Here is a 26,943-nt window from a genome sequence, read left to right on the forward strand (position 1 = left end):
TTATAAAAGTTAATCTTGAGAACTATACTTAAAGCTGATGTGATTTTGCTGAACAAGGAAGGGAGGAGTAATAGATCCAATACATATCAGTCAATAAAGGCATTATATAATATGGCCTTCAAGTCAAAATGTGTGTAAAATATGGACTGGTAGCTTGACGCCAATCTGTGGGAAGAGTCCAGGCCACAGTAGGCCACCATCCCTTTCGCAAAGTGATGTTGAATAGGGAAGCTTTGGAGGGTTAATAATCACCACCCTCACTTTAAATCAACATGTTCATGCTGGCTGGGGTTGAACTTGGCAAGGGCTGAACTTGGCCAGGGAGAGGGATGGGGAAATCATGTCTGTCATCAGGGTTCAGTATTGCTGGGGTGAGGGCATTTAGAAGAGCCCACAGCTAAGACCACTTCTGTGTCCATAGCTTTGGGGGGTGGGGTGGAGGAGGAGGAGCAACTTGCTTGATGCTCAGTCTGGTAGAAGGAGGCCCATTGAAGTTTTCAGGGACTCCAGAAACCTAGACTTTTCCCTGTTGAGTGTGGTTGCTGGACAAACATACAAGCTCACCTACTGCTTCAAGATTCACAGGAAATATTAGGATCTATGGTTGCCAAGCAACCTCACAATTCCTTCTCTTTTCCTCTACTCTCCATTTAATTCTCATTTTCCTGGCCTGCATAAACATGTCTCTAGAAGGTGAAGTGGCTACTGTCACATCTTAATTGAAAATGGTGGATTATCATCTCCAAACTCTACATGCATCTCCTACATGCATTTCCACAAGAAATTATATTTCTGCCATCCATCTAATGCAGACCATAAACTCTGCAAGCAGGCATTAATTAATTAATTATATTTTTATACCACTTGATATGTACATTTCAACTTATGAAAAATTATTGGCACTAAATATATGTTACACAATACTAATAAGCAAGACAAAGAGTTCTCTTTCTAGTTGAAGATGAAGACAAAATAGGAGTTGAACAGTTCAACCTCCTCTTTGCTACCTGTTAATATTTCACTACCCTTACTGAGCAGTGGGGTGCCATTTCCTTCTTCTCACTTAAAATATACCTGGAAAGGTGCTAAAAAGCACTCAGCATCCCTTATCAGCCTCAGCTCATTCTGAGCATTAGTTTTCCTGACTCCATCCCTACTAGGGATGTGCATGAATCAATTTTTTTGATTCGATTTGTATCCAAATCAAATCACCCCAGATTTGTTTTGGGTCCAAATCTGCCCTCCTGAATCACCCCAGATTCAATTTGGAACCAAATCAATCCGAATCTGAATCAACTCAGGGCAAAAAAGCAGGTTCTGGGGCAAAAGAGTGGGGTTCGTGGTAGTGCTCAATGGGTGGAAACTACCACCCAAATTTCAAAGAAATTGGGCAAAGGGGTGATTTTTAACAGTTTTCTGAGGTCTGTGCTCCTAAGCTTTTTCCCATAGAGAGTCATGGGGATTTCAGCAGCCCCATAACTCCACATGGGGGGCACTAGAGTGGCCCAGAGTGGGTTGTGGTGTAGTGCACATGGTGTGCAAACTACCCCAAAAACCACAAGCCCATGGGGTACTGGGTTTTGTTGTTACAAAATCAACTGTTTTGTTGATAATGGATTCTCTGGTCATTGATCATTTTGCACCAAAGATGATGAATGAAAATCTTTGTTCATCTTTGCTCATTCATCATCTTTGGTGCAAAATGATCAATGATCAGAGAATCCACTATCAACAAAATAGTGGATTTTGTAACAACAAAACTCTGGGCCACCTTGGTGCCCCTCACACAGAGTTACGGCGTTGCTAGAATCCTGATTATTCCCTATAGGAAAGAGCTTAAAGACATGCAGACTTCAAAAACTTGTTAAAAATCACCCCTTTGCCCAATTTCTTTGAAAATTGAGTGGTAGCTTCCTTCCTCCCATTGGGCAGTACAACCCACCACAACCCACACTGTGTCACCCTGGTGCCCTCCCACACAGAGTGATGGGCTTCTGAAATCACCATTATTCCCTATGGGAAAACAGCTTAAGGACACACAAACCATATACACACACACACGCATACATACACACATCCCTTTGCCTGATTTCTTTTATTTTTTTCAGGTCCAAATCCGGGTCATTTGTTTTGTATCTGAATCTAGGCAACTGAACACAGGGGTGATTTGTTCTGTCTACAAATTGCCCAAATCAACTGTCTACAAATCACCCTAATCTCTACAAGTCTGAGCTATACAACTGCATTAGACCTTGGTGACCTGTCCTTCCATTTCTTATATGCATCCTTTAAAAAAATGATCAGCATGGCACTTAGATTTTTGTGGGGACACATTAAGGCTGTTCTCATGAGCAGTCTAACCCAGACTAGGGCTGCCCAACCTGGGTTAGGCTGCTCGTGTGGAGCATCAGGATTGCTCCTGATCCCAGTGCTCCTGGCCAGCCTAACCTTGCTTTGTGCCCTGGCTCCAAGCTGAGGTTAAGGGTGAGGGCAAACCCTTAACCCCAGCACCAGGATCATATGTTTGCTCGGGCTGCTTGCTGCACAAGCAGATACAGAGATGGGTGTCTAGAGTGCCCACCTGACAGGGGAATCCCCCAATGCACTGCGCTCAGTGTGCAGTATGTTGCTGGATTCCTGGAGGCTGGGATGCATTGTCCTGGCCTCCGGCAAGCCACTCCCGGAAGCACTGGTCATGTGCACAGCCAAGCCACGCAGCCAGGCAAGCGAGAAGATGTCTGTGGAGGAGGTAAGTACAGTGCAGCCTCCCACCAACCCCGCCATTCAGCCTCCCCACCTCCCAATCGTGTGAATTGCCTTATTGGCTTTTAAAAAAATGTTTCCCACTTACTCATTGTAATTGTGTGTTTCTCTTCCTTTAGTAATTACTTCTTTGTGAACTCTCACCTGTCGTGGACTCCTTTCCCCCTTAGTTCATCTAGCCATGGAATCATACCCAGTGCCTCCCTGAGCTGAAATCAGCTTTCCTGAAATCCAACATACTTATTTTGACTATGCTCACCTTGAGTTTTCTGTGAGATCAGAAATTCCAGCATGAAACACTCACTTTCTCCCCACATTTTCTATTTCAGTTTCTTCCCTAGGATAGTCGATCCCCTTGTTCTTTTCTCCACCTGATAGAGGAAGTTTTTAATAACAAGGCATGCCAAGAATTTGTTGGAGGCTTAGCAGAGTTTGTCTCTCAACTGATATCAGAACTAATTCTTGCTTCTTTGAAAGATCTGCAATTTTTTTTAAGGAAAACATCTTTCACATCCTGCTCTTGATATGGTAGCCTCAACTACAACGTTGCTTTTATTTGAGGGGTGTGCATGGAATCAGGTTTGCCAGGTCAGTTCAAATCTGAACTAGATTTGAACCGACCCGGGTTTGGTCAAACCGAGCCCAGTCCAGTTCAACCGCCGGACCAGTTTGGGGGTCTACTAGTAAAGGGTAATCCAGTGACTATCCCCCTTTACCACTAAATGGGCAAGGGGGATTCCCTAGGGGCAGGAGGGTGAGGGGTACTTACATGAAGGATTGGCAATGGCTGCAGTGAGGCAGCAGGGCGATGGCAGTCACGGGGGCTGGTGGCACACACAGAGACCCAAATCGAGCCAGAGAAAGCCTGGGCTACTCTGGGGGAGGCCAGTGGGGTGGGTGTGGTCCACCAGCCCTGCTGCCTCCCATGGTGGCAGCCACGCCTGCTGTCCCCCATGGCAGCTGGCTGCCCTGCTGCCCTCCCTTGACAGTTGCCATCCCTGCTGCCCCCCTGTGGCAACCACTGCCAATCCTTCTTGTAAGTACCCCTGACTCCCCTCCCACCCCCTGTAGACCTGGGAAGCCCCCCCCTTTACTGGTAAAAAGTAATGCTTACCAGATTCACCTTTACCAGTAGGCCACTGAACCAGTCCATGAACCGGTTCATACAGTGGCCGATCCAGTTCAAATTCAGACTGCCCACCCTTTTGGGGGGGCAGTCAGGTTTGAACCCAGACTTGTCAAACTGGGCCGGTTTGGTGTCAAACACGGTTCAACTCGAGCTGGCTCACACATCCCTATTTTATTTCCTTCTCCATTAATTTCTGCCCAGACGTTCATTGTATGAGGTTTCTATGCAGGTGTATGTTTTCTGACATATTATGCCCTTATCCCTCTTTTTGTGCTGCAGCTATTATTTCAGAGCAAGTGTATCCTTGAGTTGCTACATTCCAGTCCTGGGGGCCATCCCACCAAGTCTCATTATACCTATGTTTACCTTCCTGTATTAGAAGTCCAAGCTCAACTTTCTATATATTTCTCTTAGGCACACCCGTCGCTAATCCCATGTGTGGCAGCTCTCGCGAGAGTTTGAGCAACTGCCAGATAGTGACAGGGACGGGCGAGAGGGAAGAAAATGGTGGTGGCAGCCAGCCAGCCGGTCAAGAAACAAAATGGCAGCAAACAGTGGTGGTGGCCAGCTGGTGGGTAGGCGGACAAAGAGGGCAGCTGGCTGGCTGGCCAGGAAAAAAGCAGCGACAGTGGGTGGGTGGTCGGGGGAAGTGGTGGCTGGCCGATGGGCAGTTGGGGGAAGTACCAGGGAGGTAGGTGGGTGAGCATTGGGGTTTGAGGCGGAGGTGGAAGAAGATGGTAACTGAGTGGGGCAGGGGCGGCAGGGGTTAACTAGAGGCGCAGATACTCTGCACCTGCTTCAGCTAGTCTTGTTTATTTCCTGTACTCTGTACATTAGTGTAAAGACATCAAAACCATGGACATTGTCCTCCAGTGTCCCTCCGGCTATCTTATAGTGGGGTGTGCTAGGCAGTTGACAACTCCCCATTTCTCCTGTAGCACTCGAGTTTCTATTTTCAGTATGTCCCCTATAGTTATATTCAGGCTTTTGTCTCTGTCCCACACACAGGGTTAACAAACTCTGCTAAGCACTTTCCCCCCAGTCCTCATGTTTGCAGCCCATCTTCTGCCACTGCTTCCTTATTAAGGAAGCTTAGGCCATGGTCCCTAAACCTGAATCTCTCTCATAGATACCATTTGTGTAACCAGACATTCACCTGAAATATTCTCTCTCTCTCTGTATTTCTCTACCTTTTACCAAATGATTTGATGAGAACACTGCCTAAGCCCCATGGTCCTTTACTTCCTTCCCGTAGCCTCACAGTCAGATTGTGATATATTCCTAGCTGTGCCTTGCAGTGTCATTCATTCCCACATGGATGAGCAAGTAGGGATAATGATCAGTGGGCTTGTTAAGTCTTTGCAGTCTGTCCGTCACATTCTGTATCCATGCACTGAGGAAATAGCAGTCTTCACAGGCTAATAAGTCCAGTGGGCACACAGCCGTCTCTCAGCAGGGAGTCACCAACAATCTCATGATTTAAAATGTTGTGTTCTTCCTCTGATGTTACGCCATGTCAAGAGTTAATATGAATTACAATACAAATTCACAGGACATATAAGAAAAGGTAGATTCCCTTTGGTTGTATTTGACAGATTTGCGAGCTTCATTAAATAAAATAAAGTTTCTAGCCCTGTTTTTAAAGGAAGCCTTCTTTCTATAAATCAGCGCATTCCTTCTTTGTTTACTTTGCTCCCAGATGGACAGGAATAACAATGCTAGCAGAACTGTACAAACTGCCCTTTTTCATCTTAATGGCATATTCACTTCAAAGCCAAGTGCATGCTACTTAAATGCTAACACAGTAAGTTTGTCTCCCAAATATTTCCACCTCCAGACACAAAAATAAATAGAATGCACACCTCGAACATAAGCTTTGGAAGCAAGTTTTCATTACACGATGTGTAACTTCAAATTGTGTATAAAATAAATACAATATGGGCACCTTCACACATAATGCCAAACTGTGGGCTGACAAATCTGAGGTTAACCCTCAGACCCGGGAATCACCCTGAAGACAATCTTCCAACCCAGATTGGGCAAACTCCAGGATCCCCTCCCTCTCCCTGGTCTGCCAAGGCCTCATTCTAACAAGCTCACACTGCCAGGCTGCAGGTAAGGCATCAGCACATCAGCAGGGCAGCAGCCATTGGCTACAAACCTTTTAAAATGGCATTTGAACCCTTTCATAGTTGTGCCACCACCCTCGCAATAGCCCTGTGGCCAAACAGTCTCACACAAACATGATTAGCAGTAATGGGGGGATGGAGAGGGACACTATTTACCTGTTACTTCGGGAAGGAATCATGATGACTTCCTAGGAGGGGATATATATATGAGGGATGGCGAAGGATCCTGGAGTTTGGCCCACTGTAACAAAGGATGGCGTTGGGATGGCAGGCCCAATCAAAACAGTACAGGAAGCCCCTGCTGTTGTGGGCTGGTATTAGCCCTCTCATGAGAGGGCCAGTCCACTGGGGAGATCCAGAGGCTCCATGAGCTTCAGATCTCCACAGGACTATACCCTCATGAGTTAGGCCATCGAACTATAGAAGCTCCTACTGATGCAGGGCCCCTGGTATATCTGTTTAAAAACAGAAATCATACTCCTTGCCTTCCTTGCAACACTCAACCCCAGCAAACTCCCAAGGAGTCCAGGCCACTCCAGTGTCCAGCCATTTCCTTGTTGGCTCAGTCTGGCAAGTTTGAGGATGGTTCCTAGTACACATTCAAAATTTCTAGACTGGGACCGGTGTTGTGGCATATGTGGATCGGCCACCATGGGGAATCATGAGTGAAGGGAGCCCCTAATTTCAGCAAACCCTGGCTAGCCAGGTGGCTGTACTGGGCAAAAAACAACATGCCTATGTGCCAAGGGATGGCCAGACTGCCAGAGTGGGCACTTTCACTACTACTGTCCACCAGTCTCTGCAACCTGAATATCATAACATAAGAAACGCCCTGCTGGATCAGGCCCAAGGTCTATCTAGTCCAGCATCCTATTTCACACTAGGAAGCCCACAGACAACACCTTCCATTACTCCCCTGCAACTGGTATTTAGAGGCATCCTGCCTCTGAGCTGGAGGTGATCTATAGCTCTCAGACTAGTAGCCATTGATAGACCTGTCCTCTATGAATTTATCTAAACCAAAACACCTTGAAAGCTGTGGTGTGGTACCCTTCCCTGGGGCTTGTGTTAATGGAACTGCTCGAGGTGATTGGTGAATACCACTTAATGTATGCAGGCTTGTGTGAGGAGTTGCGTAGCGAAAAAGTGGAGCAGTACCACCTAAGAATAATTATAAAGATACATTACAAAGATTAATCAGATATACTTGCAAAGAGGCAATTTAGCTTGGTGTCTGAATTAGATGAACTCCAGGCTGGTTAGAGGAAAAAATGGTTTGAAAGAAACAGGTTCTTGGATTTAAGAAAGAAAGAGCAGGGATAAGAAGAGCTCAGAGGGGCACAGTGGTTACCAGACAACCCCGTCCTTCCATTTAGTGATGAGTGGACCTTCATGGCTCAGGTGCAACTGAAAAACCTCTTTCCTCAGGAATGGAACTGGGCAGCAGCAGGGAACCAAATGCAGTTTGGGGGTTAGGCAGCAAGGGGAAATCCAAAAGGTTTCTGTTCTCATGTAGCCAGCTTCTTGTAGCAGATCGGGTCAGTGAGGAAGGCTGATCTGTAGGCTGAGAGCAGGAATGGCAAGAAGAGCAAGACACTACCTAATGTTATGGCTGGTTTCAGGTCAATTGCCCAGACAGTGGGGCTATTCTCACAAACAGCAAAAATTAGGCTAGTAGAGCCTTGCTTGATTTTTGCTGATCGTGTAAAACACCGGGCTCGCAGGCAAGCCTGGTGGCTTACAAGTGGCTAGCCCGCTTTTGCAGCCCTCCCCTTAGCCCGGGTTTGCGGAGTGAGCGCTCTGCAAATTCAGGCTTCCCGATCATGAGTAGCCGCGGCACGGCTCCGCGCCATGGCTACTCACGAGGAGACCCCTGGAGGGGAGACGAAAAGCCACCTCCCGGTTCCGGGGGTCTTGCCAGCATGCCCTGCGCTCTCTCTCAGGGCATACTGGAGCTTCTGGGGGCCGATCGGGCCCTGCTCCCCCCAGCCCCCACCAGCTCCATCACAGAGCTGGCAATCGTGTGGGCGGCCGATCTGGATGCCCAGGGCTTCCTCCCTGCTCATGTGCAGGGAGAGTGGGCTTAGCCCACTCTTCCCACTCACCGCCACAAACCGGGTGTCACTGATTGTGAAACCCGGCTCAGTGGGTGACTCCAAGGCATAGAGACCAAATGAAGCACACTGGTTCAAGAAACCAGGGCCAGTTATACCCCAAAATGTGCCCTGAGGTGAAAGACCAGCTGTTCCACCTTCCTGAGGAGGGAAATTCCAGTGGATCTAAAAAGGATCCATTGTCTTTGTTTGCTGTGTTCGAGTATAACATAATAGCGTGAAAGGTCAAGAACAACCTGCATGTACATGGACTGAAGGGACATGCAAGGATGGTATCTGTCAGGTTGGAAGGACCCGGTAAAACAATCACTAATTTTAATGAGCAGATCCCCTGAGTGCCTATTGCCCACTTATCCCTTTTGTGATACAGAAGGGAGTAGTGTTCACAGTGCCTTATCTGCTTTCCTGCTGAGGTGATTAGTGTTAGCTTGTTTGAGTTAACCACAGAGGATGGGGGTCAATCTGTGGACAGAAGGCAATTCTCATGACCATGGGAAAGCGGGCTAAGGGAGCCGAGCCTGCTTCCCCATGGTTGTGTGCTGCCATGGGAGCTGCGCAGCTACCGGCAGCAAACTTTGGTAAGTACTCCCCCTTTAAACCCTGGAGGAGCCCCTGGTGGCACAGTGGTAAAACTGCCGCCCTGTAACCAGAAGGTTACAAGTTCGATCCTGACCAGGGGCTCAAGGTTGACTCAGCCTTCCATCCTTCCGAGGTCGGTAAAATGAGTACCCAGAATGTTGGGGGCAATATGCTACATCATTGTAAACCGCTTAGAGAGCTCTGGCTATAGAGCGGTATATAAATGGAAGTGCTAAATGTAAGTGCTATTAAACAAGGTAAGCAGAGTGAGCACTCTGCTAACCTCATCTAGTTGATCATGTGCCGCTGTGGCACAGCTCTGCACCACTGCGACACACAAGTAGGCCACCGACTGGGAGGCTACAAGCAGCCTCCCAACCTCGGGGTCTCCCCAGAATGCCCCGCACACTCACGCGGGGCATCCTGGGACTTCTGCGGGCCAGGCGGCCCTCAATCCCCGCCTCCCCTATTGGCTCTGTGACAGAGCCGGTAGTCATGTGGGCGGCTGATTCAGCTGCCCAGGGCTAGACGGGGGTCATCTGCATGGAGAGTGGGCTAAGTCCACTCTCCCCACATAACCTGGTAAGGCTCTACACATGGATTGTGTGTAGAACCTCCAGGTCTGCTTAGACATTCTCAACATAGGGGAAGGCATGGGGCTAATCCCTTTCAATTTCTTGGTAGCTGATTAACCTGGGGGCGATTGTCCCGCTGCCTGCGCAAGTGTGTGGTGCATTATGGGGATTCTGCTCCCTTCCTCTAGTCTGCCAGCCGCAGCTGCTTGTAGCCGTGGCTGACATGTGATTAAAAAAAAACAGGGTTAGGAAAGTGCTTTTTCTCTTAACCCCATTTTGAAGGGTAGCTCCGTAGGTGGTTTTGCCGCCATGCTGCAGCTGGGATTGGGCCCATCTCAGCGGTTCACACATGCATGCAAAACTGGGCTGGGCTCCCTTAGCCCGGTTTTGCACATGCATGTGAATAGCCTCGCTGTCTCACTTTTTATTCTTGCCTTTATAAAAGGAAAGAAGCTAGGGAGGCTCGTCTCACGATCGGTGAGAAGAACCTCTAGGGGGTTTGCGAGGAGAGTGGGCTAAGCCTGCTCTCCTCACAGACTAGCAGACAGTCTGCTCTGGGTGGCCGCAGCAGCTGCCCACACGAATGCTGGCTCTGTGACGGACCCGGCTGGGGCTGGGAGGATCGGGGGCCACGCGGCCCCTGGAGGCTCTAGTATGCCCTGCGCGAGCATGCAGGGCATACTGGAGAGATCCCTGAGCTGGGAGGCTGCTTTTAAGCTTCCTGGCTGGGAGGATACTCACAACTTTGAAAACTGGGTTTGCCGAGCGCTCGCTTTGCACACCCGGGTTAAGTGGAGGGGTAGTTAGGCAGGTTAACTGCCTGGTAGCCACCGGGCTCACTTGCAAGCACGGTGGCTCACATGGTCAGGCGAAACTGGGCTAGGCTCTCCTAGCCTGATTTCGCCTGATCGTCCGAATGGCCTCTCTCTTTCAAAGGGTTAAGTCCTGTTTGTTTGCATTCTGCCTGCCTGGTAAGGCCCCAGAAAGACAAATTCTACATACAACAGAGCAGGAACCTGCCCCTAAGACTCCATTCACTATCAATGGATCTGAGTCAGACACCCAGCAACAACTCAGAGGCCTTTTATACTCACTCTTGCTCCTTCTTTCAGGAGTTGTAGGATTTATTCTCTCCATTTACAATAGAACATTTCATTCAGTTGGTATTTCATTTACTCTCTGAAGTGGCATGAATGCTAGCCACAGTAATTTAAAACTATTATTAGAAAGCTTAAGTTCCCAGTTAATAAAAGCTTTTATATAAAGTTAATAATGGGTTTCAGAACTATAAACCCTTAAAGGGTAACATTAGAATTAGCTGGCAATGGAAACTTGGTAGATTGAAGGGTAAATACTGGCTGTGAGTAGTCAGTCTTCTATCCACAATGGTTCCCCAGCATTACCTTCCCCAGCATTTGCGTGATATCAGTAGACCCCACTCGCATCTATCAAAAAATTGCATCATGCATGTTTTCAAGGATGACTGTCTATAATGGTAGTAGTGATTCTGGCAAAGGAAAGATGAAAGGGATGTGGTGCAGATAAAAGCCCTGTTTCAATGTCATTCGCTCTAGGTACAAGTTGGAGTGCATGGGCCAGCCATGCACTCCTTCGCAGCTATTATTCAGTATAGCATTTGTCTGCAGAGGCAAACAGTGTACCAAAGGAGAGGTTTAGAACACATGACATTTGGGCCCTGAATATCTGAAAGGCAGCCTGCAGCCCCAAGGGCTTCTGCTCACCCAACAAGGTCATCGGGGGTGGTGGGGCTCTGCTCTGTGTGCCGACACTGAGGGCGGCTCAACAGTTCAGGGCCTTCATTCTGCATGTGGGACGGGGCCTTCTCTGTTCTTGCCGCCAGGCTTTGGGACGCTCTCCTGGGGGATATCCGTTCTCTGGTGTCTGTAGCTGCTTTTTAAAAAAAAAAACAGAAAACATTTGTATGTGCTCAAACTTTTACCCCTTCGCGGGGGCCAGTCTCTCCTTTCTGGCTGCTCTGTTTTGTTTTTATGGCAATTTTTGGTACTTTATGTTTTTGGGTTTTTAATTTATTTTAATATTTTGATGTGATTTTATGAAATTTTATTGTATTAACTTTTGTAGAGCACCTTGGGACCACCTTAAGTGGCACAGCGAGGAAATGCTTGACTGAAAAGCAGCAGGTTGCCGGCTCGAATCCCCGCTGGTAGGTTTCCCAGATTATGGGAAACACCTATATCGGGCAGCAGCGATATAGGGAGATGCTGAAAGGCATCATCTCATACTGTGCTGGAGGAGGCAATGGTAAACCCCTCCTGTATTCTACCACAGGACTCTCTAGTGACACCAGGAGTCAACACCGACTCGAGGGCTCTGTGAGCACCAGGAGTTGGAATTGACTTGATGGCACACTTTACCTTTAGAGCACCTTGAGAGAATTTTATGAAAAGTGGTATATAAATCTAACAATAAATACATTTAAAAAAATACCCTGAGGTGAACAGAAGGTATGGCTAAGAAGTGTGTCAGCTCAGAGAGCATGGCTAGCGTGTTCCCGTTCACCCTGTACCTGGGTACACTCTACCCAGTTTGAATAATGACTAAACAGGGCTATAGACAGCTTTTTTGATCCAGTGCTCAGAGGTCTTGGATAGAGACCTGATTCAATCCTCTGCTCACTCATAGTAATAATGCTTAACATCTATATGGTGCTCTAGCATGTTTAAAGCACTTTACATATGTTGTCTCAGCAATCAGCCCTGTAAGACAGGTCAGTATTATTACCTCCACATTGGAGAGGGAAGATTGAGGCTGAGAGACTAGCTGGCTAAGGCACACCTAGAGTCAGTTTGTATGATCTCCTGGCTCTCTGCATAATTAGGGCAGGGACATACCGGGAGCATATCTGCCCTGATTTCCTTGCAGGACAGGGTTTTGGAGCGCGTGCAGAGAGGCGATTAAGATGGTCACCCTTCTTGTGTGATTAAAGAATGTCCCAACAATGCATCATGACACCCTGCAATGACATCAGGGTGGGTGCAGTCTTGGCACATCCCTGCCCTGATTGTGCGATGAGTCGGGTGATCATATTCAAACCAGCTGCTGGTGAGGTTTGTGGCAGATTTGAATGACATACTTGCTAGGTTATAGGCTACACTCTTAGACCCTTTGTGACACCAGTTCCTTCAGTTGTTCAGGTTTAAACAGATATGTAAACAAAACAGAAATGCTGATGCTAATAGCCATCAACTATATCTTATAAGGAAATTTCAGGGTAGAAGCTTGTGAAAAAGGCTTCCTCAGTTTTGTGATCAAAGGGCTGTACTAAAATCACAAACCTTTTTGATGCCCACCACTTAAATCTTTGAGAACCTTTGAGAAAATATCCACAGTGCATCCTGGAAAAGTCTTCCGAAGCTGAATTTGGGGTTCTTGCACAACTAACATGTTTGGTGAGATCCCAGTGGTGTGACTGATAAACTAACCTCTGGGTATCTTTAATCTTGCTTGTGCCCATATACTGTGTATGACTAGCTATAATTAAAATGGGCTCCATTAAAGCAGTTCCCAGATCTTGAAGTTATAATAAGACAGCCACAAAAGGGAAGGAAAACTAAAAGGGGGGAAATTAATATACTTTTAAAAGAAGGTGAAGATGAACAAAAAAATAGGACCAGTATCCACAGTACAAGAAAAGGTTGGTGAAGTCACAAAGGTGCATAGGTGTAGTAGTGTGCAGGTTGTCCATGCAACAGGACAAAGGAAGGAGTAGGGCTCATGTTGTTTCATACCCTCCACCCCCACATACAACATTTACTTTGAGCTGGGACCTTTGGGTGAAAAATGTCACATCCACTAGCTCTACTCACACAATCCACCCATAACCAAAAAGCAGGGGTGGCAGGTAGACCGGAGGACATGACTGGAGGTCTGCTTGCATAAGTTTTTTCTATTGGCATAAGCCTAGTTGCTTTCAGTGTGTGGGGGGCATGTATGTAAACCTAAAGCTCACTCTGAGGCTCTCCTCACAAATCGGTGAGAAGAGCCATGATGGAGTTTGCAAGGAGAGCGGCCTAAGCCTCCTCTCCCTGCAGACAAGCAGTCAGTCTGCTCTGGGCAGCTGCAATGGCTGCCCACATACTGCCAGCTCCATCATGGAGCTGGCGGGGGCTGGGGAGTTTTGGTGCCACATGGCCCCTGAAAGCTCCAGCATGCCCTGAGCGAGTGCACAAGGCATGCTGGAGAGACCCCCGAGCTGGGAGGCTGCTTTTCAACCTCCTGGTCAGGGATCTCCTCGTGAGTTGCTGCGGCGTGGAGCCGTGCCACAGCAAGTCACGATAAAAGCCACGCTTGATACACAAACCCGGTTCAAGGGGAGGGGTAGTTGGGCGCGTTAACTGCCTGGAGGACACTAGGCTTGCTTGCGAGCCTGGTGGTTCTCACGGTCCACTGAAATCGGGCTAAGCTCCCCTAGCCCGATTTTGGTGGACCGTGTGAACAGCGTCTCTGTCTCCCCCAAACATATGACACTACTGCAATCAGTGGAAAAACGGTGCCTTTGCAAATTCTTTTTATTCTAACAGGGAGAGAGGGAGTCTATTGATGGACTGCCACGGACTGCTAGCAGATGGTGCTAAGATGTCCTTGCACATCATGTGGATTTCTCATCTTACTTCTCATTGCAATCTTGCATGGAAGTTGGAATATATCACCACCTTGAAGAGCCCCTGGCTTCTAGGGAAGTGTGCAAATTACCTCATCAGAGGTCAGAAGCTTGTATTAAGAAAAGAAAATCCAGAGAAGGAAGGAGACATGGAAAGTTGTTAGAAAAATCTGTGTAGAATTTAGATGATCTACTTTGGTAAACTTATGTACGTTTTAATATTATCCTTAATAAGAAAATTCATTTATATCCTAGACATTGGGTTATTGGTTTCTCAGCTTCTCCTAGGAAGTAATTGAGTACCTGTGTAGGGACAATGGGAATTGAGGCGTTCTAATTAGTTTTCTCTAACCATAAATTATTTATCACCTTATTCCATTTTCCTCACAACTTTGAGAACCTTTCTTGCCATCATGTTGTATAATAAAGAAGAAGAACACCCGGTTTCTCATTTGCTTTAGCTCATCCTCACAAATCATTCCGCATTCTGTAATACCATAGAAATGGCTACTTCTCGGCCAATGGCAGCAAATAACTAGCTTTACAAAAGCTTTCTCTTCTATGCATTGAGTCCTGGAATATGAGTCTTCTCTAGAGAAGCATATTAACTAATCCAATGCCTCCATTGTTACAAAGATGCCCACCACTTAAACTGGCTACCCTGTTACAAATGTATTGTGCATAATTTAGATTATACATGCACACATCAAGGACTGGAAACAGAAATGGACACTCAGATGTTTTCTCTCCTTATATACTCAGTCTCCTTTTGATTTGTTTATTTTGTTAATAAAATTCCCAACCTCACATAAATAACAGGAAGCGCAGCAATAGAAGGGAGAAAATAAAACAACATAAAATGAAGTTCATACCCACACTTAATAATCAATGAATCTCATTACTTCCCTCGTTTCTTCTTTGACATTTATAGTTGGGGTACAACTGTTCTATATGCATGGCTTCCCTAATTTTGAGATGGGTGCAGCACTGCTGAAAGGAAGACACTAAAGAGGATCATCCCTTTGGTGGGACTTCCAAAATGGCAACACCAGGCTATTCACCAGTGCAGCTAGAAGTGCCTAAAGAGTTCCTGGCTTTCTTTTGCTGCCTCTCTCACTACTCTGGCTGCCATTGCTGTTAGGAAGGAGCCCCTCCCCACCCTTTCCTGGATGATCTACAGAGCATTCATACTGACAGACCTTTAGATGCATAAAAGTGCTCAAAATGAAAGACAGGGGTGCAATGCCTTGAAATTAGAGCCCCAATATGTGGGATGATCAAAAGAGTTGCTGATTGTCTGAGTGGACCAAGAAGTGGAGGAGGGAAGATAGAAATAAAATTAAGTCTTCCTGTAATAGGCCAGCTTGTTGCAACTTCATAGGTTATTTGTTATACTTTATGCTATAGTATTATGTGACAAAGCCTCTTGCTTTCATATTGTGAATGGATGAAATTGGTTCTGAATCAGATTTTTCCTCTGCCATTTTAACAATCAACAACATATCACTTGAAAATTAATTGTCATCAATTTAAAATCTATCTCTCTCCCTCCCTGATGTTATTGATGGGATGTGGAGAAACCCTCTGAGAAAATTATCTCTTCGAGAGAAACCCCTGGAATTTGGAGAGAATTTCAGCCTCTGGGAACCCTGAAATTTGGAGAGAATTTCCACTCAGGGAAAATTTCATCACATATTAATGTGACTTTATTTTGAACTGAATGTGAATACCCTTAATGCCTGTTTATTTGCTTTCCCAAAAATGTAAGCCCCCAAAGTTTATTTTTCTGCTTTGATATCTCTATTTAAAAACAACACCAAAACAACCTGGAGTCTCATTACCCTGACAAAATGGGGGAATTGATGTAGGTTTCCCCTCCCGCTCTCTTATAGGGGGAGCTGGGTCCCTAGATGGCCTTTGCCAACCTTGCCTAGCTCCATTATTGAGGCAGTTCTCATGTGTGATGTGAGACAAAATGTTTCTAGTTACTACATTCTGGCAGAAACAATTTCTGTACTGGAAAAAAAATACTTGCAAAGGAAAATTTGCACACAGGGGACTCAGATCTGAAGTGAAGAACATGAGCAAGCATCAGTGCATAGCTTAAGAAATATGTAGCTCTGCTTGGGCACACATTTACAATGGTGTGTTATTTTTTCCCCAAACAGCATGAACAATACACAGAACGAACAATTCTTTTTTTATTTCTCAGAAGGGAAGAGACGCAATGCTACACTGTTTATATAGATAGCTTGGAAACCAATGCAATATAAATACAACTTGATTGGCTGCAGTTTAGTATGAGTTGATGCTGCTGTTATTTTAACTTGGTCACATTTTGATTGTTTTAAGTTGTTGTTTTATCGTAATTTTTAAAAATTGTTAACCACTTCATGAAACACTTTTGATTAGGATGTATGATATACATATTTTCAACTATGAATCCATAATTTATCACTAAAATATCCAACAATATAACCATAGAATTAAAATAATTGATACTGTTACTAGAGCTGAACTTATGTTATTCACTGTTTTGTGAGGGACATTTCTGGGAGGATCAAAGATGTACTTTTCTTGTAATGATTATGAAGCAATAGCTGCAAAAATGTTTGCCTGTCAATTTCCATTTCCCCCTTGCTTTCTCTCTCAAGAGAGCTACATTTGCTCTCAGGGATGCCGTGATGTCTGGGTGTAATCACATTCATTGTATAATCCCTGTTCTGCTGGGATTATCCATGTGATTAAATCAGGAAGAAAAAGCAAGCAGTAGCCAGGACACAGAAGCAGCAGTAGATAGAAGAAGCAACGGCACCAGAGATGGATATTCTCACAGTAATTTTTTTTTAAAAAAAACTAACTCCCCTGCACCCACCTCCAGCTATATCTTCCTGGAATTTGACAAAGGAGAATATCTGGTGCAGTGCATGAAGCTATATGAAATTTACAGTTGCCATGGAATTTCAATATAAGTGAAATTCTAGGTGAATGTTCTTCTATAGTCAGCCCAGATCTTTGAGATGCAAAGGAGGACAAGGAGAGATGATGGGGAAAGTAAGTGACATGTAGAGGTTGTGAGCATGCAGGAAGAAGGCAGAAACCTAAGGAGCCCCAAGTTGAAGTTGAAGTTAAAGTTGAAGAGAAGCTAGAAATTTCAAAATACACCAAATTATGCCCAATAAGGAATGAGACGTGCAATGGGTTAGGAACATAGGAAGCCGCCATATACAGAGTCAGACCATGGGGTGCTTCTCACGATCAGCAAAAATCGGGCTAGCAGAGGCTAGCCCGATTTTTGGTGACTGTAAGAACCACTGGGCTCGCAGCCGAGCCCGGTGGTTCTTGAGCGGGTAACCCGCTCGAGAACTCCTGCTAAAAAGCAGGTTTGTGGAGCGAGCGCTCCTGCAAACCTGCTTTTTGCAATCGTGAGTAGCCGCCGCGCACCTTTGTGCTGTGCCTACTTATGAGTAGACCCCCGGCCGGGAGGCGAAAAGCCGCCTCCTGGCTCCAGGGGTCTCCCTAGTATGTCCTGCCGCACGCGCAGGGCATACTGAGGCTTGAGGGGGCCACGCGACCTCCGCCCCCCCACCCCCCGGCAGCTCCGTCATTGGGCCGGCCATCATGTGGGCGGCCAATCTGGCCGCCCAGGGCTCCCTGCCCTCTCGTGAGCGGGGAGAGCGGGCTTAGCCCGCTCTTCCTGCTCACCAGGAAAAACTGGGTCTCACTGATCATGAGACCCGGTCCCATAGGTCCATCTAGCTCAGAATTGTCTACACAGACTGGCAGTGAAGTATCGGGGTACCACTGACCCCAATAGGGGAGGTTCGTTCCTAGCTAGATGGAGCCCAATAATCAGCCCAGATGAGAGGCCAAGCAACAAATTTCACATAAGTATATATTTAAACATACTTTCCCTGAGTATGTCCTGCTTACACCAGCAGTGGCTTCTCCAAGGTTGCAGGCAGGAATCTCTATCAGCCCTATCTTGGAGATGCCAGGGAGAGAACTTGGAACCTTCTGCTCTTCCCAGAGCAGCACCATCCCCTAAGAGGAAGATCTTACAGTGCTCACACATCAAGACTCCCATTCATATGCAACCAGGGTAGACCCTGCTTAGCTAAGGGGACAAGTCATGCTTGCTACCACAAGACCAGCTCTCCTCATCCATCATTGAATTCAGGACACACCTTATTAACTATCTTCAAGATCTCCAATGGAAATCACATAATTAGAGTACAGGTAATATGTACTATCTCCCAGGGGAGATAGTCTTGGACACAAAAACTGCACTGCATTAGATCAAACAACTGGGCTTTGAAGCTGTTAGCAAGTGGCTACAAAGATCTCTTCGAAAGCCAGTTTATTGCACTGAGAGGCAGGGGTGTAGCTAGGGGAGAGGGGGCCCAGCCCATGTTCGCCCCTCTCTCTGGCAGCCTCTCAGAGTGAGGAAGATAATGGAGAAAATAGGGAGGGGTGGAGCTGGGGGGCCCTCAGGCGCTCAGGGGCCCAGGTACTTTGAACCCATTTGCTCAATTATAGCTACACTCCTGGAGGGAGGACTGCCCAAGTTACCACCTCCCAAGCTACAAAGCTTGGGGTGCGTGAGCTGAACAAATCCCCAAGGAATTGGATTCCCAGACACCCCTGGGCTACAAAAGTCCTGAGGGCTGTCGTATGAAAATCTCCTTTCACTCTAACAGTGTCTCCAGTAGGGCACCAGAAGTTTAAAGTATGGGCCATACCAGAAGTGTGCATGTATGGGCAAAAATTCAGCTCCCATACCTGCACACACCTACCATGAAAAGGTGGCAAGCTTCTGTTCAGCCGCCTTCACCCCACAGCCGCAAAGAGCCTCTAACAGGCCCTACTGCAATGGGGTTTGTTTACCAATGGGTAGGCGTCCATGTGTACATTATTATTATTATTATTAATTTGATCTCTATACCGCCCTTCCAAAAATGGCTCAGGGCGGTTTACAAAGAGAAATAAAAGAGTTAAAAGAGAAATAAAAATAAAAATAAATAAAATAAATAAAAATAAAATAAAAATAAAAGAGAAATAAAAGAAATAAAAGAGAGTTAAAATTAGTAAAAGAGCATACAAAAAATGGTCCTGATACAATCGGATGTGTATGCAGTCCTCGACTTAAGATGCTCCGAGTTAAGATGTGACACTTAAGATGTTGGTAAACTGATGCCTTGTCTCAGCTTTACAACACTCCCCACAGGAGGGGAAGCTCTGCTAGCTGCTGTTGAGTAAGCTAGAAGAGACGGAAGGAACTGTTGTAGTGCATCCTCACATTGTCAATGGGAATGGCAGTCCTGGCAGCAGCTGACACTGCATATGAGGCTGCAGGGAGATTGGGTGACTTGCCTGTCCCAGATGCCGCCCATCCCACTGCCACTGCTGCTGCTTCCACTCTTCCTCCTCCTCCAGGCTCCCTTGTGTAACCACTGCCCGGGGGGGGGGGCAGATAGAGGCAAGCTACCCTGCCTCTCTTCCTTCCATTAGAAAAAGTTAGAAAGATCCAGGAAAGGACTGGAAAGAGAGTTGGTAGCAAGGGTTAGCAACTTCTGAGTCTCCACTATCAACTTCTCTGCTGCATGTCTGGGAGTTACACACCACCAGCTTTGACAGCACCAGAAGAGGAGGAAAGGGGTATCTGGCTTTGGTTCAGGAACCAACCAATGCCCATTTACAATGTTTCCTATGGGAAAATAGGTTCTGAGTTAAAATGTTTCAACGTAAGACAGAGTTTTTTGGAATCAGTTGCATCATATATCTGAGGACTGCTTGTATAATCATACAGGGTTCCCCTCCCTTCAGTGTTTTATCAATGCACATATGAATATTCCAAATGCAGAGGGGAGAAAATGTGCATTTTAAATTTTTAATTAATATCACTGCTCACAAGTATAGCTCACAAATGAACAGAAAGTACAGAAAGTGGTGGCAAATCATTGCAGAATTGGTTTGGAAAATTCTCCTAATTAAATTGGATTTCAGCAGAAATGGAAAACAGGGCAGAGGAAACTCATGCAACAGCAAAGTTAAAGAATGGGGGAAATGCTCTCATTCCTAATTTACGGCTTCAGGGTTCCACCTTGCATTCATAAAACAAGAGATTTTGTATATTTTTAAATCTGACTTCCCTCTCAGAGAGTAACTAAAACACAGTCTCTAGAGAGACCCTAATTACTTTGTTGCTATATTATTACTAATAATAATGTAAACACTTTATATAAACTAAAACATATGAATATTTTATCCTGAGTTACAAATGAGGCTATACTTTCCCAAATAACAACAGTAAATACTATAAACACATGGTAATATCATGACCAAGTCCCTACAAAAATGGGACAAGTTAGCCATGATTAGCTTGTTGCATTAATTTCAGCTATACTTAGTCTTGACTAACTAGCATGGATGCTATCCAATAAATACTAGACAGTCATTTGTTGGAGAGAAGTTTTGCATTTCAATTTATATACACTTTTCCCTGAGGAAGAGGTTCCAGCCTCGAAATGTACCAGGACTATTTTTCAGCAATAAATTACTTCTGCACCATTCCCTTTTTGGTCATCCTGTTCTCATAATTGTGTTGCAAACAATTCCTTTGCATTTGAGACAGTCCTGCGTGCTCTGTGTTACCAACGGCACAGAACAGTAATTCCCCAGCATACATACATACATACATACATACAAAAACCCACCTGCTAGTATGCCACAAATAAATTATTTTAATAATTTGCACTTCTTTTAAACCCAAAGTACCCACTGTTAGAATAAATTACCCTTTACATTTCTGAATGATCTACTGCTTTGGACTTGCCAACAATATGGAGACATGCCCAGATTATGGACTAATGCACAGATAAGGAGGAGACTATGAGGGCAGGTCGTTTTTGCTTACAGCCACTCTAAAACTTAAACTTTATTGTGGAAGAGTGAAGTAATTTAATTTTAATTGAGATAGAAATGTGCCTCAGCTATCAGAAGTAAAGGGAACACTGATGCAGACAAATGAACAAAGATGTAGATTCTAATTAGATAAAAGCTCACAGGATTGGCCTCATTGGGGCACAATCCAGTTTACACACTACAACAGTGTCACTACTGTCCATTAAGTGTGCTCCCTACTGCCTGTGTTTCGACATCACAGCCCCTGTGCTGTCAGCAAGGTGCTGTTCACATTTCTGATGCCTTCTTTTGAATATTATCCTTGCATTTTAGTCCGAGAATGTTGCATGTGTGTCGCAAATAAATAGCTGTATTTTCCCACAGTAGAAGAGTTACACAAGCTATTTACATTTTCAAAACGATCCTGTCAAGCCAAAGCATTTTACTGCTGAATAGCGTGTAATCTGGAAAGCGCCTGGATTTGACTTCCAAGGAGCACTGAGATGCCTTTTACCCCACTGATCATCCCTTGAAGTATGTTAGACTGAGAAAGAGTGTTTTGCCCAAGCCCTCTCTGAACATAATTGATTGTGTATGGGTTCAAACCTGGTTTTCCTTGGTCTAAGTCCAATACTCCACACTCCATGCATTTGAAATCCATGTAAATCTGGGTGAAATTTAGCAGCTGGGTGGAGGAGTCAAAATCCGGGGGCTACCCTAAATTCTGGGGGGCATGGCAACCCTATCCAAAACCTTCCTAAAAACCTAAGAGGCATTTTGGCTTAAGTCTTACTGTCTACATCACATGTAACCACGTATGTGTAGCAGCATTTGCGTTTCTGCACATTACTCTTGCCTCCAGGAGTAATGGGGAGAATTATTACCCGATTCTTCTTCTGTCTCCCCTCTGTCAAAGTGCAGAAATCAAGCTCCTCAGGGCAGATGCTGTTCTCATTGCTTATGTTCCTCTGTAAGTACAAAGTACTCAGACACTTCAATATTAACCAGTTAACTAATCAACCAATTAAATTGTGTGACATACATTAGTAAAAACAACAGCAGCATCTCTGACCACATAGCACCATAAAATGAAAACAAATGACCCTGATTTAAAATATACTAATGAAGAAAGACTTTCTGTATATAAAAAGGTACTCCGGTAATTTCCCTTTGCCAAACCACCCAGTTTTTACATCTTTTTTAAATTTAGTTATTTAGTAAAGAAAGCTTCCAGTAGTCTCCATCTATCCATGCACATAAATTATAGAAAATGTCACGGTAACCTTAAATATTTTCTTAAGATAAACCATACTTAAAATCCAACATGTGTTTGCCTCTCATTGTGCAGTGGGCATAATAATTCAGAGCAAATGATAATGGACTGCGGTGTTAAGTCCATAACCTCAGAAAAATTGGAGCCCAGTTGGTTGCTTGACTTACAAGAGCAAAACAAGCTTACCGAGCACGGGGCTCTGTTGTTTGGCAAGTAGTCAATAAAACCGTACCTTATGACTTTCTCTCCTAAAGGTTCTAATCAAAACAATTTATTTCAGGCATGTAAACTCTTGCTTTTCAGACTGAGCTGTTGTCAGGATACAGTAAGAGCATCAGCAACAGCCGCGGCATCATTCCACTAAGAGTCCCAGAGCTCCCCCATCTGTCTCTGTAATGGACAGATTTCCTTGCTAGTTCAATCTAGCATGTCAGCCACAGTAAAAAGATGTAGCTTCTTTCATATTTTTACTAACTGTAACAACCACTGTTTCAGTTTATAACACCTTCTTTAATCCCAGGTATTATATTTCACAGATGATGATAAATCATCATCATCATCACCACCACCACCACCACCACCACAACAACAACCATCACCACGTCAACAGGAACAATCACTATGAACAAATATTATAAAAGCAAGAATTGATAAGACACAGAAAGACAGTAAGTGTTGATTATGCAAGGAAGCAGATGAGACGGCTGAACAACTTGTATGTTGTTGTAAGAAAATCGTGCAGACTGATTATAAGGAAAGACACAACAAAGTTCCTGCAGTGATCCATGAGAACTTTTGCAAGAATTCCAAATTGCCAGCAAGCAAGAATTGGTGGAATCGTCCAATTGAGAAGATCACAGAAAATGAAGAGGCAAAAATCCCTTGGGATTTTTGAATACAAACTTATAGGCATTTAGCGCACAAAATGTCTGGTCTGACAGTCATCGAGAAGAATTGGGTTCTGATAATTGATATTGCAGTCCCAGGGGATAGACAAGTCGATGAAAAACAATTGGAGAAAATAACAAAATATTATTATATTATTCTATATATTATAACCAGATTACTGGTTATACCAGTTGTAATATTATAATATTCTATCCAGAGAGTGTGGGGGGAGCAGAAGTGGACGGGGGGGGGGGAGAAGAAGCGGGCCGGCTAGCCAGAAATCTTCTGATTGAAATTGAGTGGCTCAGGGGCCGGTGGGGGGGACCAATAGTGGTGCTAATAGTTGTTGGTGCCCTTGGTGCAGTACCAGAGAAACTTGAACACCATCTCGACACCTTGGGCATCAATAAAATTACAACACATCAACTACAGAAGGCCACACTACTTGGGACAGCATGAATATTTTGACAATCTATATATTTAATTCTCTTAAACGTACCCGTCGCTAATCCCATGTGTGGCAGCTTTCGCTAGATATCCTAACTTGCCTGGATAGCAACGGGGATGGGACGGGGAGAAAATAGCAGTGAGCAGGAGGTAGTGTTGGGCTGTCCTGGCTGCTGGGAGGAGGAGGAAGAGGAAGAGCCTGCCTGACCCAGCCTGGTTGCCGGAAGCAGGAGATGGTGGCAAGCCGGCCCAGTCTCAAGGAGGAAGAGGAGGTGGTGGCGGGCTGGGCCGGCGACTGGAAGGAGGCAACCGCTGCCTGGAGTGGGCAGGTGGGCAGGAGGAGGTGGGCAGGAGGAGGTGGCAGGCCGGCTTTCCAGCAGCCCACCATCCAGAAAGCGCCAAGGGAGGCGAAAAGGGGGTGGAGAAGAAGCTGGCCAGCTGGCCCGCCCACCATCTAGGGAGCACAGGAGGAGCAGAAGTGGACGGGGGGGGGAGAAGTGGGCTGGCCAGCCAGAAAGCCGGGCATGCCGGTGGGGGCAGGGGGGAGAAACAGGCAGTGGCGGTGGGTGGGCCGGGCAGAGGTGCAAATGCTTTGCGCTCAGCCCAGCTAGTATCTTTACTTCTTCTTTAGTTATCCTAGACCCCTGGAAAGGGCCTGATAATTAAGTACAAAATTCAGTCAATAACATCTGGTAGACTGTGTGTAAATACAATCATCATCATCATCATCATCACCACCACCACCACCACCATCATTGCAACTGACATACAGTGTTCCCTCTAACAGAAATTCCCAGATGTCGTGGACTAGAACTCCCATAATCCCCAGCCAAAGGCCACTGCAGCTGGGGATGCTGGGAGTTGTAGTGAACAACGTCTGGGAATCCCTGTTAGAGATAATGCTGCTGACATCCACTACTCAGAAGGACTACCTAATTTCAATAGGACTTCCATTAAGTAATTTGATCCAAGATGATAACCATTAATCATCATCATCATCACCACCACCACAAATCTAACTGGGAAAAAGATGGAAATGCTAGATGCACTAAAGTCCACTAGGTAAACTGGTAAAAGCCATCCAACAAAATAGGAAGATTGAGAAAATTAAGCCATTACCCCTGCATTATTTATTTATGGAGCACCGTTGTGTTGAGGTGGATAGAACATTGGACTTACACCAGAGACACATGAATTCAAATCCCTGTTGGGTGGGTGAGACTGGGCCAGCCCTCTCCCTCAGCCTAAACTATCTCACCGATTATTGTATTGATCACATGGAAAGTCATGCATTCCAACTCAAGTTTCTTGAAGAAAGGGTGGCAGAATTGTAATAAATGCATAAATCAGCTGCCTTATCTTGGTTACAACAAAAATAATCAAGGTGACATACAATATTTATCTAGAGGACATCCTACTGAAATTTAGTAGTCCTTTAGAGTAACTCTTGAGTAGTACTATTGAGTAATTTAGTCAGGATGCCAGACGCTGTGATTACATATATAACAAGCCAACAAAACACATTTCAGGAATTAGCATTAATCAGAAAAAAGGAAAGGCCACAAAGGAGTAAAGGGTGTTACATGGAACAGGGCTGTACAAAGGAGTACAAAGGAGTAAAGGGTGTTACATGGAACAGGGCTGAAAATTTCATGGGGGATGGGAGAAACATATGGCAGAAAGTGCTCCCTAAGGTAGTAAGGACATAAGAGTCAGGTGGTTTCCAGTTTGATGTTTAGTCAAGGTTGGTTCCAGAGGGGGACACGGCTGGACAAGCACCCCCTCAGGCAAGCACTTTGCCCCCACGCCCCACATTTCTGTTTCAGAAATCTAAAATGTGGGGCAAAGTTCGCCCATCCCAGAAAATAACTTTGCCCCTTCTATGCCTCCCATAGCAAATCCTCCCCCCCGCCCCACACACACACATTTAGTACCAACACTTCAAACTGGGCGTAGAAACAGATAGGAAGTTACTGCAGTAGAGCTGACATTGAATTTATGAAGGGGCCTTACGCTGAATCAAACCATTATTATTTCACCTAGCTAAATATTGTCTACATCAGTGGTTCCCAACCTGAGGGCCTCCAGATGTAGCTGGGGATGATGGGAGTTGTAGTTCCGCAACTTCTGAAGGCCCCCAGGTCGGGAACCACTGATCTACATGGAGTGGCAACAGCACTCCAGAGTTTTGGGAAGGGGTCTTTCCCAGGAGTAATCTAACTATAAGACTGTCCAGAAACCCAGCCCGTGGCCCTGACTTAACCCAAGCCAAGAGGAGGCCCTGCGGTCGTGGAGGAGCTGAGCGGCAGGTCAGGCAGAGCTGGCATCGACTCAACGTTGGGGGAGAGCAGCAGGGGTGTCCAGACTCAAGCGGATGGCCCACGTCGAGCAGCACCCTCTGATGACATCGGCAAGGCACCATGGCAGAAAGGGGTGGAGGCAATGCAACAAGTGGGGCTGAGGGCAGGAAGAGCAGGGAAAGAGGGTAGAGGGGATGGGAACACTTAGAGAAGAAATGGAAACAGGAAACATGGGGCCGGGGTGCTCGATGTGTAAAGCCACTTTTAAAAGATCCAGCTGATGATGAAGGGCAGGTTAATGCAGGAGGGCTGTAGTCTCCTGGTGAGCAGCCAGCCCTAAGACTGTGGGGAAAACCTACTGCCAAGGGGGAGGATCTGGAGTGTGTGAATCCCCTCCCCTTTCCCTGAGGCTAAGCCTGAGGTACTTCCACTGACCCCTTAGAGGGGCTGAAAGTACACATGGCCAGCCAAAGATCTATAGAGATATCTTATATCAGAGAGATTAAATGATAGATAAAGACTTATATTAGAGAGATTCTCTTATAAATGTTATATAAAGAAAATAATTTTGTTGTTGGAAGTATGCATATCTACATGAAGATTTCCTACACAGTTTGGCTGAACTGTTTCCCAGGTTGAAAAATAAGAAGCGATGTTGGGAATCATTTGGAATATAACTAGGGTCAGGTAAGGAAGTGGTCCATTAATTGTACTGCTAGGATATGAAACAGTCAGAAGGGAGGACATTTCTTATATAAAGGCTTTATTGGCAGTAGAAAAGACTGAAATTCCATTGGCTAAATACTGGAGATTAAGTGTATTCTCAAATGAAAAAGATTGGATGACTAAGTCCCCAGTAGGGATGTGGAACAGCGAGCTTTGGCCCCCTTTACACCTACACAAGTAAAAGAGTGATGATGACAACAATGGCACAAAAATTTTTGGCACATTTTTGGACATTTCTGCAACAGATCGGAGCCTGTGGCACCAGCACAACCTATTGTAGATGCCAGCAATCTAGTCTGAATAAAAATGATGATGATGATGATGATGATGATGATGATGATGATGATGATGATGATGATGATGGAAGTCACCGTATGACCCAATCTTCATTGCAAAGAAGTCCACAGAGAGATAGAGAGAGAACCTGTCCTGTGCCCATCCATGAGGCCCCCCAAATACAGGCACAGCAACAAAC

Source organism: Hemicordylus capensis, chromosome 5, assembly GCF_027244095.1.
Source record: "Hemicordylus capensis ecotype Gifberg chromosome 5, rHemCap1.1.pri, whole genome shotgun sequence".
In the NCBI taxonomy this organism is placed as follows: Eukaryota; Metazoa; Chordata; class Lepidosauria; order Squamata; family Cordylidae; genus Hemicordylus; species Hemicordylus capensis.